Source organism: Meleagris gallopavo, chromosome 1 (genome assembly GCF_905368555.1).
Source record: "Meleagris gallopavo chromosome 1, MGAL_WU_HG_1.1, whole genome shotgun sequence".
Classification (NCBI taxonomy): Eukaryota; Metazoa; Chordata; class Aves; order Galliformes; family Phasianidae; genus Meleagris; species Meleagris gallopavo.
In genome coordinates, this window is record NC_139404.1 from 102914086 (window position 1) to 102931175 (window position 17090).

Genomic DNA, 17090 nt, shown 5'->3' on the forward strand with positions numbered 1-17090 from the left:
GGTCTGACAGCAATGGAAAAAGGAGGAATGACTTTAAACTAAAAGAGGAGAGATTTAGCTTAGATGATGGTGGGAATTTTTTCACTGAGAGGGCGGTGAGGCGCTGGCACAGCTGCCCAGAGAAGCTGTGGTGCCCCATCCCTGGAGGCGCTCAAGGCCAAGTTGGATGGGGCCCTGGGCAGCCTGAGCTGGTGGGGGCCAGCCCTGCTCACAGCAGGGGTTGGATCATGGAGCTCCCTTCCAACCCAAACCATTCTGTGATTCTATAAACACCTGTGTCACCTGGTTCTCTCCAGAATGCACGACTGCAACTCTCTGCCACCAGCAGCCGTAAAATACGAGTTGAAAGTTGAACTGTTTTCATTTGCAAAGCATGGATGGCAGTGTGAATTGTCAGTAGACAATTCTCTGCAGCACAACACAGCGCATCCCTACTCTCACAGCACCCTTACAGAAAGGATGAGTGCCTTGTGTCTACACACATTAGGAAGGTTCCAGATGAATAACTGCAATTAATCCATTACTTAATCTCCTAATCATTTCCGGGCAAGCAACATTCCTGTACATTTGTTAATAACACATCTATTCTCACGCCCTCCTCCTTATGAAAATTTAACCAAGAAAAATAAACTGAAAAATGCTCAGGTAGCATCAATTACCTTATTTAAAGCTGCAAGGAAGAAGGATACACTGCCGAGGCCCCATCTGCCAAAGCTATTTGCCATTGTGGGCTCAGGCTGAGGTTTGCACCAGCAAGCTGTCCCAGCAGACAGCAGTAAAGATGGGAATCTAGGCAGTAATCGAGACACTTCAGCTCTATGTCTCACTTAATAGGTTTGAGAAAGACCTTTAACACTGATTTCTTTTTTAGTTTATTAACAAGGGGAAGAATATTCCAGCGTGACAAGCCCTGAAGCAAAAACTACAAACCTATAATTTGAGTTCAGTAGCAGTTGGTATAATTCACATCCTAGCCACAATGAGAGGTCCCCAACTTTATCAACAATGATTACTCACTAGATGCACAAAACAGCTTTGTTCTAAACTGGAAGCCACAACTGCAGGCAGCAGTAATTGCTACCAAAGGCAAAATACATAAAGAACAGTCTTACCGTAGCAAGTGCTCTCCAAAGGGAAATAAAAGAATGGACAACACAACAGTCTTCAGTCATCTTCACTGACATCTTTAAAAGCAAGCAAACAAAAATAGAAAACAAGACTACATACCCCAAAGGAGGGGCTAACATAGGAAGGGCATCCCAAAGAGGCAGTTGTTAACTATTCCAGGCTTAATGCACGCTTAATGAAACGTTCTGTCCATTAGTTATTGAACTCCCATTGGCAGTTTGAGGGAAAGCTACACACAGAAAAGATGAAACGCAATCAATTTATCTTGAAACTGCATACATTTCCATGCTAATCCTCAGCATGTTCTTCCCAGCTGATATTAAACAGCAGATCCATTAATACTAAATGCTCGCCTTCTTTTTTACAGAACTACGTACCTAAACAAGCCTCAAAGAAAAAAGTAAAAAAAAAAAAAAAAAAAAAAAAAAAGGTATTTGTACAAAGCAATTTACTTGTCTGGTCTTTTTATATTCATTTAGCTCTGCACTTAATTATTTTGGCAGGTAACTGTGTCAGCTCAAGTTACCTTAGTCACTACCCTTTACAAAATGAGAGCATGAAGCAATCACGTTTTTACAACTGCACGGCCTAAAGCAACAGAACAAACTAAGTTTTCTGAATCACGAGGCGAAATCCCAATCCCACTGACTTCATTAACCAGCAGTCCTGCCATTAAATTAATCCAACTCGTATGACTTTCCCAGGAGACAACAATGGCCAAGCGGGGAAACGTATTTTGCCAGTAACAAGTCCGGTAGGATTTAGGCGCAGTTTTTCATTAACGCAATACGTACACTTAGCATGTGAACGTGTGCAATTTTAACACCCACCATACAGAGAGCATCCAATAAACAGAAGCTCCTTTTGTCGTCTTCTGCTGTAGGAGTGCAACAGGTTTTCTCGCCACCACACGCCAAATTTTCAGGAAAGGTTTTCCTTCCCACACCCCATACATTACACTTCAGCATCCCCCCTCTCCCAGCAACAGCCTCACCTCAAAATACTTCCCTAGCAGTCCACTTTCTGTATGGTTTTGCACTTTGTTTTTAGCCTCTCTCACTTATCTTGCCTAATAGTTCAGGGAATCCGAGTTGCTCCAGGAAGATGCTTAACCTGTTTTTGCTCTCTGTCACACAGCTTGGCCGCTGACAGCGCTCCACCTCACTGCACAGCAGATCCTAAATCCTTCCCATCAAAAGCCAGCCCCCCCCAACAACATGACAGCAAAGGTACATGATACGAAGGGAAAAATAAAGCCGGCCGTATCCATGGTTTAGAGGTTTGGTTTCTTTGAGGGGAGGCTGATTTTTGTTTGTTAGTGAATAGCAGTTCTAAAACTGGCTCTGAAATTGTGCCAGCCAGCTGTACTATCCCAACACTAGAGCATGTCCACGATGAAGGAACAAGCAACACAGAGGCCTCACGCGAGTTATGTAGATGTGGATAAAAACAGACAAGGCATGAATTAAGCCTCGAAAATAACAATTTAGAAGAGCACCAATGCTCTCCAGAAACTCAGTGTGCAGTACTCCACAGGCTTTGTGACACACTGTTGATAAGCACAAAACGAAGTGATTTGAGGAACTAACGCAACGCATTTCATGAGCTGCTGGCCTGGTGTATGGACGGACAGCCCCACTGCATGGGGTCACTAGGGGACTGCGCCCACCCCACACTGAGCCAGCAGATAGCAGGCACACAGTTTGCTTTGGAAGAAGAAAGGGAACCAAGTGTGATGGATTAAGGCAAGAAGTGATTCAAAACAACAAAGATGCTGCTGCTGTAACGGATAGGCCTGACAGCCAAGCAAGGCCTGCATCTGAGCAGGAACTGCTCACTTGTGCTGAAAGCCCGGTGCCTGGCAGCACATCACTCATCACAGGGTGGAGAGCCAGACACAAGGCTGACGTGATTGCAAATCCAGAGGGTCCAGGTGGGCTGCTGTAAAAACACTGCAAAAAGCAAGTCAAAATGCACAGTGGATCTCTCCTAACAGCATCACACATTTTCTCCCTGTTTTTCCTCTATGTGTAAAGAGGGGCGAGATAAAGAAGATCAAGGTATTCGTGTTCTGGCTGACTAACACTGATAAAGCAGCACATCATGGACAAAGCAGTAGGCCACAGCTTTCTGGCAAGAGGTCTTAAATCTTCAGATGTTTTCAGTGAGAAATGTTTTCCAGCTGTGGTTCAGCTTTAGCCTAGAGATATGCAGTTGCTCTACAAAGGTAGTTCCTAAGAGTACTTCTACAACAAAGGGAGAGGAAGCTTCAGCCATCCCACAGTGCTAACGCCAGCCAGGCTGAGATGAAACAGCAGAGCACAGACTGATGGGGATGCAGAATGAGACGGGGTCCCACATTTAGGAAAAAGACTCCTTTTGTTGGGCAGTTGGGTTGCAGCTCTCCCAAGTAGGCTGTGGAGCATGCGTGGTTTTACCTGGGGAGAGCAGAAGAGCAGCTCCTCTATGAAAACATGTTTTGAAATGAAAAGAGAAGTGCATTTTCCCAGAAAGCAGGAAACACTGCTGCAACCCCTTCATCCTCCCCATCAATAAGGCCAGGCTGGATGTGGCTCTGGACAGCCTGGTCTACTGGTTGGCGACCCTGCACATTTCAGGGGGGTTGAAACTAGATGATCATTGTGGTCCTTTTCAACCCAGGCCATTCTATGAAATCTGCCCCCACCAACAAAAGGGGAATGGGGCAGCCATAAGGCACAACCCAAACCCTCTCTGCATCCAGGTCTTTGCTATCATTCTGCAAAGGAGAGGACAGCCTTGCCCTTCAGAAACGCACACCCTTTACCCGTGCAAAGTAGCCATCAATAAGCCCCTGACTGCCTCATGAGACATCACTTATAGGGAGGCGGAAGTACACTGACAGCATCCGTGACGTGATAGCAATAATTTTAAAGTGATGCTTGATGCTTCTGTGATGAAGCTATTTTCAGGTGCTTTGCATCTTCTTCAGAAAAGTCAGTCTCTGAATAAGAAAAAAAAAAAAAATAGAAAGAATCGTGACTGTTCTGAGCTCAGATGCATGCATGTAATCAGTTCAGGTGTTTAAATGATTTATCCACGAGGAAAAAAAAAACTGTTTCTAATCTTAGGAACAAAGCATGTGAAAGGGAAAAAGCGATTAAACATAAAGACATGCTGAATAATGCAAAGCCATACAGTTCTCTGATGCAGAAGGCAACTGTGGCCAAATGTTTCTCAAAAAATCTTTTAAACACAATGTGTTCCAAATATGCATATTATTGCAGTGTGGACTGCAAAATTCAAAATACAGAAAATTGCTGTTACGTTTCCCAACCTTAAGGCAAAATAATTGTTTTCAGAGAAGCTTACTAGGCTTACATGAGAACGAGTGCTATCCCACACTCTGGAACAGGCCATCTCTCCTCATCATTTATCTGCAGACATAACCCCTTGCCTTTCTTCTTCCATCTTGCCTTTCTCCTCCTCTGCGCCACTTTCTGCAGCCAAAGAATCATATAACGGAATGGTTTGGGTCGGAAGGGGACTCAAAGCTCACCCACCCCAACCCCTGCCGTGGGCAGTGCTGCCCCCCACCAGCTCAGGCTGCCCAGGGCCCCATCCAACCTGGCCTTGGGCACCTCCAGGGATGGGGCATCACAGCTTCTCTGGGCAGCTGTGCCAGCGCCTCACCACCCTCTGAGGAAAGGATTTCTCCCTAACAGCTAACCAGGTCAGCCCTCAGGCACACAGCCCCATTCCTCCAGTGCCTGCACCTCTCAGGCAAGAAGTTCTTAATACAAGCCTGCTGTAATGTTAATGGATTGGGGATTTTGTGCCAGCTTGCAGATACCCAGTTGCTCTGAAGACTTGGCTTTAGCCACTGAAATTAATGGAGAAGGTCAATAATGAGGTGTGTTCATATTGTGCACTGGAGAAAAATAAAACTACATGTCCTGCTGCAAAGATAGATGCACCTTCACAATGCAGAAGCCCAGCACAAGCACCTTTATTTAGCAAGGCTTAGACAATTAAGCTGATAGCATGGCATGCACTGGTAGCTTCTGAGCTTGCAAGAAAATTGGAGTTTTTACTCCAGCAAAAAATTTAGTTCTTCTTCCACTTTGTTGTCAGCTCCCCCTGCTTTCCCACCCAGCACTTCTTGCCATGGAGGTGGGATACAGCTACAGAGGACAGCCTGCTCCTCTGCACACCATCCAAAATCCTTCCTGTGCAATATCTCAAAGGTTGGGCTGACTAGAGAGAAAAAATCTCCACCTTTGTAAAGGAGACCCAGTTAGAAGTTCAAGGTATTTCAATTTACTTCAAGCACTTACCAGCTGCCGTTTCAATCATTTTGCTTCTATAATCTGGGCAGCATACCAAAGACCACAAAGGTTTGGGCTTAAGTTTCATTTAAAAACCATCTCGCAGGAGAGGAATCGTTCCTCCATTTTATTAAGCAAAAGCCATAGGCTGCTGACAATGCTATTACGGGCGGCAACATCAATGGAACATTCATATATATATATATATTTATATACATAAAGTAAATAAAGAAAAACATTAGGCTGGAAGGTTACTAACAGTAATAGAAAGGGAGACCCTGGAGACCTTCTGTTTGCAATTCCTTTTAGCTCAAGCCAACACTTAAAGCCTCCTGTCTCAGATTCCCAGGCAACCTGCAAACCATTTTACGGCATCATTGCACAAACCAATCCCACTATCCAGTAGAGCAATTTATAAGGGAACAACATTCCCATTACTTAGAAAATTCTTCACAGAGCAAGGAGAAAGCCCACAATGCAGATGCATCAACTTCTTCTGAAAGTAACGCGGGCTCAAATTGAGTTATAATGGGAAAGTGACCTGTTTTGACGCTGAAGGTCTCTGGCATTACTGCTCAGAGCAAAACCATCTGTGAAACTGCAAGAGAGACCCAGTTTCGCATGGAGCAGCAGCCAAAGAGATAATAAATATATTAAACAGCCTCCGGCACCGCAGTCTGCCCAACTGCTCCCAGACATGGGGGGATCCTGGGTCCCCAGCCCTCGTAGGAGCAGTTCTCCAGCCGTAACAACCCTTCATTTTACGTCTGCTTTCAGTCTACATCAGCCCTTTTACTCCTTGCCCAACTGCACTTTTGTCATTAGCTCTGGTTGTAGATACAGATGAGATAGCACTTCCATTCCACTTTTTTTTTTTTTTTTTTTTTTTTTTTTAACTGAAGTGCCTTATGCTGTAACTCTAAAGATAATTACTACTTCAGGGGCTGAAATTTCCCATTCTCACCGCAGAAGTACATGTCTGAAGAAGATCTGCTTGGTCATTTAAGGTTTTTACATGTATTCTCAGATAAGCCCAGCTGCGCTTCTAACGGCAGCTAAAAAAAAATACAGAATTTAAGAAGGGAAAATTTGATATGATGCTTCATGTTTTAATCAACAGCCTTCCAAGATGTAAACCTTCAGTTGCTCTGGAAACGGTAACTTAGACACAACCACGTCTATACATCAACCCCCTGGCTATAAGTGAAAACACGTCAGCAACACCACAGCGCTCGGGTGACAAAGGCTTAACAGCAAGCATTGTGTCCCAATGTTCACCTGAGGAGCCTGTGTCCCACGGAAGAGCTCAGGGGTAGCACAGACCTATCATCCTGACCGTGACTCATCACATGAAGGAAATGGGAACGCGTGTGTTTACTTGCAGGATGAGCCAGTGGTTCAAATACAGGAGTTCTGCTTGTATTCGTACTGTGCCAGTCACACCTGAGTTGGAATCAAGGGCTCCTACCGAAAGGAAGGCTCAGAGGAACACAAACCCAGAGGATGAGCAGGATGGGGCTGGGGCACAGCGCCTTCATCTGCCGGAGCTGGGAATGGAGCGGGGAGGATGCTCCAAAGAGGAGCAGGAGGAAGCGCCGGGTGCTTGTGCAAGAGGGTTTGACACAGCACAATGTGAGAAACCAGATTAAGAGAAAAAGAAGAGGGGGGGGAAATAAATAAATAAAGAAGGAAAATATTGCATACGTAGACAACGGCCTGAGTGCCGGTTGCTGTGGAAACCGTAACTTTGAATTCTGTGGCTAAAATCTCTAGCATTTCTATTTATACCACACAGCTCACTACAGCACGAGAACTTTGTATGAGGCACAGACAGCACTGGTATCTAACAGGTTCTGCTGGTACTCTAGTGGGGACTGTACTACACCTATGGTCCCATCCACCAATGCACCACAAGGTCTTCCCAACATTCCCAGGCACGGAACAATCACACAACCCCCTCCATTAAGGTCCATCCTCTCCCAAGCAAGGCCAGGTCCATCACTAGGGGAGATGCCGAGTTGGACTTGCACAAACCTGGCCAAAAAGGCCATTTAAAACAGCAGCACACCTTGTTTCTTTCAAGGCAAATGGCAGTCAGCCTTGCTTCAGTTTATGCTTCAGTTTCAGAGGGACAGCTCTCAAAGCCAATTATCCTTAAAGACGATGAGTGCTGTATTTGTTTAGAGGCTCCAAAATATGACTTGGCCATTAAAGCAAGAACACTGTGACAGAGAGGTTACAATAAAGCGCTCGTTGGGGAGAACCCCCTCTCTAAACGTTTCCTTTCCACATCACACCATACAAAGAGTGCGAGACCACAGGCTAGAGGAGATGGAGCCACCCGTGCCCCTCTTGAGCCACATCTTACCCCGAGCAGCACAGCATCGCAGCGTGCCACGGCCACCCCGGCACACGCGCAAAGCCAACAACGGCTCGGTCGCCGAGGTCCCTTCCAGCCCGAGCGGCGCTTCCCGCAGCCCGCGCACGGAGCGGCCCCAGCCAAAGCGCTCGAGGTCTACGAGGAGAGCCGATGCAAAGGCTGAGCGAAAAGCCGCGGCGCTTCCCAAGGTCACCCGGACCCCCCCGGCCCCGCGGGATCGTCCTACGAGGTGCAGAGTGACCCGCTGTGCCCTACGAGGGGCTGCCGGGGGGGCGGAGGGGAGGAAGGTGCCCCGCGCGCCCTTGTCCCTTCATTTATCCCGCCGCACGGAGGCGTCGCTGAAACTGACAGAAGCCCTTTCACGGTGCGGGGAGAGGAGATGTTCTGAGCGCGGATGGGGCGCCCGAGCCACCATCACCTCACGCATCGCGGCTGCTCCCCATTCATTCCCACGCGTTCTCCGAGCGCGGCACGGCACGGCACGGCCACCCGCTCGCCGCCGACTCCCACCGGCGCGGCACCGGGCCGCCCGCTCTCGTTCCCCCTGCACCTCCCGCCCCCCGGGTGTACAGCTCCGGGCGCCCGTTAGCGCCGTGCCCGCGGGCAGCCCGGCGGCGGGGTGACACCTGGGAGCCGCGATGCTCGGGGACGGCACCGCCGGCCAGAACCGCGAACAAAAGCGGGACCGCGACCGGGCGCCCACCCGCTCACCCACCGGTGATGGTGTGGAAGCGCGGCCCGCCCGGGCCCCCCATCCGTGGAGGCGGCGGGGGGCTCTCAGCCGCCGAGCCGGGAGCGAGGCGAGGAGCGGCGCGGCGCTATGCCCCGGGGCGAGGGCGCGACCCGCCCGCACTCACCTGCCCGGGCTCGGCGCCGTCGCCCGCCCCAGGAGCTGCTGCCCGCCAGCCGCCGCCAGGCGCCCTACGCTCAGAGCGCGCCGCCACCAATAGGCGCCGCTGCCATATTGTTACTGCCAGGGCTGCGAGGGGCGGCGCCAGCGGGCGCCTTGGAGACCGGCGGCTATTGGTTTTTCAGCCGGTCAATCTGAGCTGAGCGAGCCAATGGAAGGCGGCGGCGGCGAGCAGCGGGGCGTTCGGAGTTGGAATGTTGTGTGACAATGGTCCACGCGGCGCCCAGGTGGGAGGGGAGGGGCCGCTCCCCCGGGGGGCGGGCGGCAACGACGAGGCCACGCGCCGCCCGCCCGCCCGCCACAAAAGCGACCCCGCGCGCCCGCCCCGGCCAATGAGGCTCGCGGCTGGGCCTCACCAATCCGAGGGGCTGGGAGGAGGGGTGGGAGCGAAGTTGGCGCGCGGCGGCGACGGCTCTCGGGATTGGCCGCGGGCGGGAAGAGCCACGCCCCTCTCGTCGCCCACCGGCACGCTCGTGTGCCAGGGGCCTCGAGGTGCCGCCGTCACCGCCGGGAGGTCCGCAGCTGTGGCTGCTGTCAGCCTGATTGCTGTCCCGTGAACAGTCACCGACGCGCGCTGGGGGGCACGCAGCTGGAAAGCAGCTTGCCAGAAAAGGAGCTGGGGGTGCTGGCGGACATCAGCTGAACGTGGGTCAGCGGTGACACTGATATCCCGGGCTGCGTGAGGCTGAGTGTTGCCAGCGTGCTGAGGGAGGTGATTTTTCCCTGCTGCTCAGCACTGGTGAGACCACGCTGGACTGGTGCGTCCCTCCTGTGAGGAAAGGCTGAGAGAGATGGGACTGCTCAGCCTGGAGAACAGGATCGCAGCACTGCAGGGGTTGGAAGGGATCTCTGGAAATTGTCGAGTCCAACTTGCTGCTAAAGCAGGTTCCATACGGCAGGTTACATTTCCTTACAGGAAATTTCTGAAAACAGCAACCCAGGATTAAACTTCTTCTACACTGCAGGCTGTTCCATACAACCTGAGGATAATCTGCCCTGTTAGTTAGCAAGCTACGTTTGGCTCCTCAGCCAAGGTCTGGATACACTCACACACATCTCTTTACAGCAGTAACATGTGGGTCATTAAGGTCTCGCAGTTGGACTTAGTTGCACAGTTATGGCAATTTATAACTTCAGTCTGATTTGACATTCTGGAAAACTTCTGGAGAAAGAAATAGGGGGAAAATGTTTTCTTCCCCTTTGAGGACTGACAGAGAGCTAGGGCTCTTCTCTGGAGTAGGTTCTGAGGAGACCTCATAATGGCCATCCACAACCTGAAGGGAACCTGAAGGAGAGCTGGGGAAGGGGTTTTAAAAGGGCATGTAGTAACAGGATGAGTGGAAATGGTATTTAAACTGGAAGAGAGTAGATTTAGACTAGATGTTAGGAAGAAATTCTTTACTGTGAGAGTGGTGAGACACTGGAACAGACATTGGTTGCCCAGAGAGGTAGTGGATGCTTCCTCTCTGAAGGCATGCAAGGCCAGGCTGGATGAGGCTTTGAGCAATCTGGTCTAGAGTGAGGCGTCCCCGCCTACAGCAGGGTATTGGAACTAGGTGATCTTAAAGGTCCTTTCCAACCCAAACCATTCTATGATTCTATGAAAAAGAAAGAAAGGAAGAAAGGAAGAAAGAAAGTTGCAGGAGGAGAAAGGGAGAACACCATTTCAAATGACAGCCAAGGTGGACCTGCCAAAGGCAGTGGGGGATAGCTCTGTGCAGAGTGGCCTCTTTGCCCAAGCAGTGGCTGAGGACAGCTGCATCACTTCCTGGGCCTGCCCAACAGCACCCAGCAGAGGAGTGCTTTGACAGCGAGCCGTCCTCACAGAGCCAAACCAGGACAAGGAGCCAGACACCCCCCTTCATGTGATGCCGTGAAGAGCCAACAGTATTGAACTAAGCTCAGCATGCCAAACTGTCCATGCGTTACAGATGAGAACACAAAGCTGCCACCTCACGTGGCAAACAAAGCAATTCAGAGAGGGCTGCCTCAAAATGACCCAGAGAAAGAAAATAAAGCAGAGGCAAGTGGAGGTGTTTTCAGGAGGGCTGGGCGTAGCAGAGTGGCAGAAGAACTCTCTTACTTCACAGATCATAGGTGACATTGTTGGGATTATAACTCAGAGAAGTGAAGCTAAAAGAGACCTAGTCCAACTGCCTTCCCAAAGCATGTCTAATTGCAATATCAGGTAGGTTGTGCAGGGATCTGCCTACAGCTTCAAGGCTGGAGAGTCACACCTTCTGTGACATCTCATATACCTTACATGCCATGGGCTCCAACCCTTGTCTCTGTATCCTCCTGCTGGGCACATGACAATAAACCAATCAGGAGAGTCCAGTGCCAGAGTAATGCTGCCATGTCATACTATCATAGAATCATGGAATCGTAGAATAACCTGGGTTGAAAAGGACCACAATGATCATCCAGTTTCAACTCCCCTGCTATGTGCAGGGTCGCCAACCACCAGGCCAGGCTGCCCAGAGCCACATCCAGCCTGGCCTTGAATGCCTCCAGGGATGGGGCATCCACAGCCTCCTTGGGCAACCTGCCCCACCACTGCAGATACCAGCATGGTCCTGCTTCAGTGACACTGAGACTCCCAGCAGCTGCGCAGGGGGCAGGGATAGGGCGGGCTGGAGGGATTGGCTTGTTGGAGATGCTTGCCATCAGACATAGCACAGACAGCTTCAGTTGTCTGGGGGAGGCAGGGGCTGCTCCCACTGGACCAGCTCCTGGACCCCACACACTGCTCCGCTCTGCCAACACCGGCACCAGGCAGGAAATGGGCCAGAGGCTGAAACCCCCTTGGCAAGGTGGGTGTGGGCGGACAGCTGCATATCTGCAGACCTGGCTGTGTGGCTGGGATTCATACTAGCTAATGGAGGCATATTTTCAAGTAATCCCACTTCATTAGCAACTTTTCCAGGGCCTCGGTCTGTAATGAGTGAAACCCATTAGTCATCTGACAGCTCTAGTTATTCTGCATGTCAAGTCCTATCTCTTCATTTATATATCCAGACTGTTATGGCAAATTGGTGTGCTATGTGTACCCCTCCACCTACTCACTGCTAATTTAAAGGTTGTTATTTTTGGCTCGCAGTAATTGTGTGCATAAAAAGTTCACTTTCCTCCAGAAAATTTAAAAGGATCCAGAATGAGGGACTGAAAAAACTCTCCTTGCTATACCCCATTTGTCCAACATGGGGAAACTTTGTTTTCAGGTAATTCAACACAGGTAAGGTATCCTCCTATGAAGATTCTGTCTGGGTTTATGAATGGGTGAGCTGCAAAACTGTCATTGCTTTTGGCACAAATGATACACGGGGCATCCAGGAGCAGCTCACAAAGACAAGGAAGGGAAAAAAAAATAGAACACAGCCTTGCAATTCACAACCAACAGAGCATTACAATGATAGTAATTCCATGATTGAAAACACAAAACATTTGCTCACCAGGAAATTGGAATGGGTGAGGAAAACTGAAAGCAAAATACTGTCTCTTCACTAGACATTTCATGTCCATTTTAAAAATTAATTATCTGGAAATAAGGCATTTTTTCCTTTGTAGGTCTGTTTTGATATTTCTTCTAAAAAAAATACTGGCTTCTCAGCCAGCATTTATCAGAATAATTTTCAAGCAGCGGCAAGGCTGGTAGTAGCACCTCTAGGATTATGTAAAAGCAGAGGTGCACTTGATGAATTACTGTCCACCTTAGCCTCTCTTTGAATAATGCTATTATCTGTGCTCAATGCCAGTTGCAAGGGAAGCGGTATGTAAAATCAGAGTACTTTGGCTAATGGCAAAGTCAGAGTTTTCCCTGGGGTATGATTGCTTAAGCCATAAGTACACGTATTGGGAAGGTAATAGCTCTGGTTTCCAATCCCAGATTTGTTGTCATTTGATGGTATTAAAGGGTTTCTTTCAATGTCATTGCTAATTTATGGATGAAGAATGCATTACTGAAAAGCCTATATGAGGGTGGAAAAAAAAAAAGGACCATCAGTGAAAATAGTTATTTCTTGTTGGATTAGCTTAACCCACACATGTAAACCTAAGCAAAATCTGTGGCATTACAGTAGTTCTAGAGAACTGGTCTCAGCCCTGATTTAGGTCACAGACAGTCATTTATTGTCCTTAGATAAATCCCAGAGGGGACATTTACCCTTGTGGCCATCAGCAGGATTTGGTCCCAGCCCTGCATGGCTGGCTTTTGCTCGATGAAAGAAATCAGGGGGACATCACGAAAGCAGGCAGCAGGGAGGTCAAGAAAATAGAGACAAGCCAAAAAACACTTGAAGTGCCATTGCTATTGATAAAAACATAACCTAATCCCACAAATCTGTATTTGTAGGAAAAGGACATTTGGTTTGGTATTGGGAGTTTGTCAAGGTTTTTCACTAGATCAGCTAACACCATTAAAAATCAGCAGCTTTCAGACACACAAGCTCTTCTTCCTTGCTAAGAACAGTTTGACATCAGCTGCTCTGGATCTGATTGAATTAAGTTAATCATCTGGACAATTTGAGAAGAAATTTAGTCAGTGCTTACGAAATGCTCACTGCAGAGATGGTAGGAGACACAGGTGAATATTTTGTGTGGAATACCGATGTGTTTATAGGAAGGGAACAACTGTAATATATCTTAAAAGTTAGTGTATTCTTTGTGGTTGGGATGTCTTCTTAGCCACTAGGTTCTTTACTACCAGCTTCACCTTCTGAAGGTGTTTTATATGGCCCTCTGAGTGTCTGTTCTAAGAAAAATATTCCTGTTTTCTGTTTGGTGCTTCTGTCTCTATGGTCTGGGGGTGTTAATTCTGGCAGCTAGCAGCAGCAGGTTTCCCCCATGCCATTTCCCCAAAGGCAGGGGTGCACCGAGAGGAGCATTCTGCTGTGTGCATCTGGGTGCTGCATCCCCTCTGCACTGGTGGCTGCGCATCTTGTGGCGTGAAAGGAATCACCCTTTTGGCAGCACCTAGGTAAGAGCTCAGCTGAGTAATTCAAGAGAGGCAGTAGTATTCCGCAGCGATGGTGTCTAAGAAATACCTGTATGATTAATAAGAATGGATTTTCAAGTCATTCGCTCTTCATAATGGCATTAGTCAGTCTGCAGGTATGTGCGTTTGTACAAACGCGGCCTTCCGATCTTCTGATAGCTTGCTCAGGAGCGTCATCTGGTGGTGGCGGCAGGGAAACATTATCACTCTGGAGCTCTCATTTCATCGAATCACAGAATGGTTTGGGCTGGAAGGGGCCTCAAAGCCCACCTCCTCCAAACCCCTGCCGTGGGCAGGGCTGCCCTCCAGCAGCTCAGGCTGCCCAGGGCTCCATCCAACCTGGTTTTGTAACCGGGGATGGGGCACCACAGCTTCTCTGGGCAGCAGCTCATCACACTGAGTGAAATATTTCTTCCTAACATAATCTAATAATTTCCCCACGGCTTCCTTCTTGTTGAAGCTGAACAAGCTCAGCTCCCTCTGTCTTTCTTCAGGAGAGGTGCTCCAGCCCTCTGATCATCTTCCTCTGTACCCTCTCCAACAGCTCCACATCTTTCTTGTGCTGAGGGACCCAAGCCTGGATGCAGTACTCTAGGTGGGGTTTTATAAGGGCAGAACAGAGGAAGAAAACCCCCTTCCTTGCCCTGCTGATCAGCCCTCTTGTGATGCAGCCCAGTGGCACACTGCTGGCTTATGTCCAGCTTTTCAAACCCCCAGGTCCTCCACAGGGCTGCTTTCAATGAGTTTTTCTCCCAATCTGTACACATATCTGTGGTTGCCATGAGCCAAAATGCAACATCTTGTATTCAGCCTTGTTGAAACTCATTAGATTCATGTGTGTCCATTTCTCAAGCCTGTCCAGGTCTCTCTGGATAGTATCTCTTCCTTCTGTTGTATCAACCACACCACTCAGCTTGGTGTCATCAGCAAACTTGCTGAGGGTACACTTGATCCCACTGCCTATGTCATTGATAAAGATGTTAATGAGTACTAATCCCAAGACAGACCCCTGGTGGGCAATACCCATGACAGACCTCCACCTGAACATAAAGCCAGCACTAGCTGAGCTGGGTGAATGCCAAACAAGAAGCACCACGCAGGGTTATGATGACACCTATGCCTGGTTGGGCACAAATCTCTGAGGGACAAAGGACACAGCTTTGCTCTCTCCCTTCAGCCCAGGGAGGCAGGGAATGAACTCTTTAGCCCAGGTGCTCCAGCAGCATTGCTCACTATAAATTTTTTTTCCCAGTGACTAAGGTTGGTTCCAAAGCTTGGAAACCTGCAGAAGCATGTTCCCAAAGCTACTTATGGACATAGCTTTGTAGTCCATTGGACTTGCTGGCCAGCCCACTCCCTGGAAGGCCTACATGGGGAAACATGCAGAATAACAGGGGGGAGGGGCAGAGAGCCCTGCTGTTTGTAGACAAGCAGGCTGCAGCAAACCTTACCCCAGCCTTCAAGACTGGCTTTCTGTCCCCAGTAATGTCAAATCAATTTGCTTTTCTCAAGCAAATTTACAGCAAAAGCATGTTTATGGAGAATTACTCACACTTCACCCCACAGTGTGTCAGGACCTCAAGACTCAGAGAAGCACACAGCAGCTTAGGAAAGGATGGGGAGTGAATACCCCCTGCCCTTCCTGACTTAGCCATTAGCCTGGAGCTTTTCATCCTCAAAGATGAAGGTTTTTCTGATTACCTGATCTTCATGAAAAGGCATTTGTGCCTGCAGACTATTTGAAAGCAATAGATAAAATATTAATGCCAGAGAGAAGCAAACTTTTACTTGACAGTTGGTTAGAGTAGGGCTGCCCTTGCCATACTTGCCATGGGGAGGAAAGCAGTGGCAAGCATTCCCAGCATTCTGCTCCTCTGGAGATGACAGTATGGAGAGATGGAGAGCAAAAGCTGCAGTCAGTGTTGCTATAGACCATCTTCTCCCATGTGCATGTAGGTGTGGAATAGGGAAGAAATGGAGGCAGGGGGCAGGATGCTGGCTCCAAGAGCTTTGCATCAGTTTATCTAAATATTTAAGTCACGTTTAGCATCACTGTTTCTGTAGGTAGTCACTGATAAGGCCACTACCTCTCCTCCAGATAAACAAGAGACATTGCAGACCTGTGTCATTTTTACTCCTGCTAACCATGGTGCCACAGGCATCGCAGGTTTGAGAAATCCACTGGATTTTTTATGACACTTCACAAAATCAACCAAGAACTTGGGTTTACCTTCTGCAGTTTAAAATACAGCTTGAAGTTTGGCAGTTCAGCTACTGCATGGGTTGAACAGTTGACATTTACACCTCCAGGCTCTTTGGAAGGACGTGGTCCTGAAAGGGATTGAGGCATGGTTAAGATGCACTGGAAGGTGAAGGATGAGGCAACAGAAGAGACAACTTCTTGCATACACATGCTACAGAAATTAAGAGGATCTTAGCCACTGTGGGAAAGCGCTGGGTTGGATCTCTATTGCAAACATCTCTGAACAAGTGCTGGCAGGGGGATAAAAGAAATCAGGGTTTATGGGGCCTTGGAAGAAGACTGCTGCTCTGAACATGAGACAAGGCCTTGGCAAAGGTGAGAGCCCACCTCTGCCAAAGCTTGGGTGGTTCCAGCCCCAAAAGGGAGGAAGATCTCACAGTCTTCACTGTCACCTCAGGCTATGCTTATGCTGCTGGACTAATTCCTAGCTTAGCTGCTGAACAGCACTTCTGAGCACAACCCCTGTCTGCTCTGACAGCAGGCGTACCATGCAGGCATTGACATGATAACTACTCAGTGAAGACAATCAAGAATCCAAAGCTTGGACTTACTCCCTACTCCTCCTGCACTTAGCAAGTGTAGACACACCTACTGTCTTCTTAAGGAAGCTGGGAAGGAAGTGCTATCCTGCAAAGGCTCTCACAAGCCAACACAGTGTTGCAAAACTCAGAAGAAAAAGCAGAAAAGGCAGATGGCAGGTGAAACGCTTTTTTGTTTGGTTTTTTGTTCTTACTGTTTGACAGAGGTAGAAAAGTTATCTGGACAGAAGCATACACTGTCCTTGAGCAGTGTGGAACCATACTGGCTAGCTTCTCTGGACACGTGTCCTCCAGGATGACATTAAGATGGGGCATCCTGACTTTTAAGAATTCTGGCTTTTTTTTAATTTTCTCTTTGGACCCTGGCTTTGTTGTAAGACAATTTCCGAGGGCAATCTTGGGCAGCTCAGCAGTGCAGAACTGACTGAGTTGAGAGTGCACCCATCCATTCTGGCCTTGTCTGCTGTGATAGACGTTAGGTCCCACTTCAGAGGGGAGCAGGGGGTGTTAGGTTTTACTGAATGATTGTGCCTATTGATTTGTGTTTATTAGTCCCATTATTTCTATTAC

General features: G+C 48.6%; 1 protein-coding gene across 6 annotated transcripts in view; it reads right to left on the reverse strand.

Moving 5' to 3' along the window:
* Nucleotides 1–8822, reverse strand: part of TIAM1 (TIAM Rac1 associated GEF 1) — a 172436-nt gene extending 163614 nt beyond the window's left edge. For 4 of the 6 annotated variants that reach the window (XM_085241793.1, XM_085241807.1, XM_085241798.1 and 1 more), the window contains exon 1: nt 8673–8822. The gene's annotated coding sequence lies outside the window, so the exon portion shown is untranslated. The remainder of the gene's footprint in view (nt 1–8672) is intronic. The other 2 variants (XM_085241820.1, XM_085241784.1) reach the window with 1 other exon arrangement.
* Between the last annotated feature and the right edge of the window lie 8268 nt (nt 8823–17090).